The following is a 1988-nucleotide window of genomic DNA, read 5'->3' as shown; positions in this document are numbered from 1 at the left end:
GTTCAGCCGATCAGTTCGGTAGCTGAGTTCACCGAGCAGTAGGGTTACCACATCCAAGCCTCCGGTCAAGACCGTAAGCCATTCGGTAGCGGGTCAATGCGACTCCCAATGAACTGAGGTGTGCCCGAGCCATGTTGCCATCTCTCCTCACAGCAGCCAGTCAGAGACAACTAACCACAGCTGAGGGCATGTTCACCAAATAATTGTGCACATGGCATGGCGCACCACAGCATGCACTGCACCCTACACCCAAAGTGGCCAGCTGATGTAACTGCCAGACATGATATTTCTATTATTGTTTTCGACTGCAGCCCATTGAGATCCCTCATAACTTCGTCGATACACTTTGAGGCGCTTAACCGACTCATGTAAGCTGTACTGTCAGCCCCTACCCCCTTTTTATTAGACCCATGTTCCAATAAGTTGAGAAATGTCAAAACCCACAAGAAAAAAATAACCATTGCATTTGATCACTGATGAGAATTGTTCAAGTGATTTAGTCATTTCAGACTTGGTAAAGATGTACCCTGAGGTGCACAGGAATGGCTGTAGCTCTTTGATGGGCTATCATGTATGACCGCACTTCCTCAAACAAATTACAGACCACCTCCAAGCTCAGTCTCTAGCTCACCACAAACTTGCTCTCAGGCATTTGAAAGTGGTTCATCACATCCTGCATATTACATTACTAAATCGCATGGCGCCATATTTCCTCAAGCTATCTTGCCTGCCTCTATCACTCTTGCCTTCTTCTTAACAGTACTGAGCACACCATATCAACTTCCATGTTTTTTCAGCTGAATTACATGTATAATAATATTTACGAATTTACTTTCCCAGTGATACTTCAGTGAAACATACTGGTAATCACTAAATCAAAAATCTAAAAATCGCTCAATACTTCTAAAGTGTCATATTACCTCCGCAACCAAAGCACACCATACCAAACAAATTACCTTACCGACACCTCACACCCTTTCGGTACAGCAGACCAATAATCAGCGGGCAGACCAATCATTAACAGGCCTCAATATCATACAGAACAGTAACTTCAGCCACTAAACACAACAGGTCACTACTGAGGCTTACCAATGGAGCCAAATGGTGTGGGCCATACAGAATATGGCTACAGAAAGGGCCCCTTTCCTGAGACCAAAAGTTGCATAGTTGTTTCCCTTTCTGCCAGGCCTGCCCGACCGTGTGTGTGTGTGTGTGTGTGTGTGTGTGTGTGTGTGTGTGTGTGTGTGTGTGTGTGTGTGTGTGTGTGTGTGGGTGGGTGGGTGGGTGGGTGGATGGGTGGTTGACTGGGTAGGTGGGTGGGTGTAGTGTGTGCATGTGTGTTTGTCGCTGGCATATTTTAGATCTAGGAGTACTGCAAGATAAACCCTTTGCTTAATTTTTGAATAAATAATTCATGTTGTTTGTAAACTCTTAACTCTGACAAGATGCTTGCTCTGACACTACAGTATGATTTCGTTTTAATGCCCATTAAAATTTTACACTGTGACTGACTGTTTAATTTTAATATGATATTGGTTGGAGAGAGGAAGGGAGAAGGGAAATGGCAGGGCGAGGGGCAACGACATGGTTTTTCATGTGGTGATAGTGACATCTTTGATAAGGAATGAATCTTACCACTATCTTTGATTGTGACTACATTGCCCTTGCATGTTGGCAACCTGCGCTAGCATTGTTCTGAAGTCAGTGGTATTGCGAGTTCAATATGGAATTGAAGTGCAATGTACACCTGCTAGTACGCAGATATACTACTAACATAGAAAGTGAAGTATGTAACTGAAGAAGAGATGAATAGGAATTATTCTAGTGATGATGCGTGGTGCAAACTGGGAAATCTACTGACATGACCGACTTGGACAAATAAGAAATTGTTGTGGCCTACTGCCTGAGAACGAACACCTCAGAAAAGAAGCTGGTCAGCTGTTGGCAGTGTTCGAAAGACTGTGAAGCTACTAAAATTATATGGGGCA

Source organism: Schistocerca gregaria, chromosome 2 (assembly GCF_023897955.1).
Source record: "Schistocerca gregaria isolate iqSchGreg1 chromosome 2, iqSchGreg1.2, whole genome shotgun sequence".
Classification (NCBI taxonomy): domain Eukaryota; kingdom Metazoa; phylum Arthropoda; class Insecta; order Orthoptera; family Acrididae; genus Schistocerca; species Schistocerca gregaria.
This window is presented reverse-complemented; position numbering follows the sequence as displayed.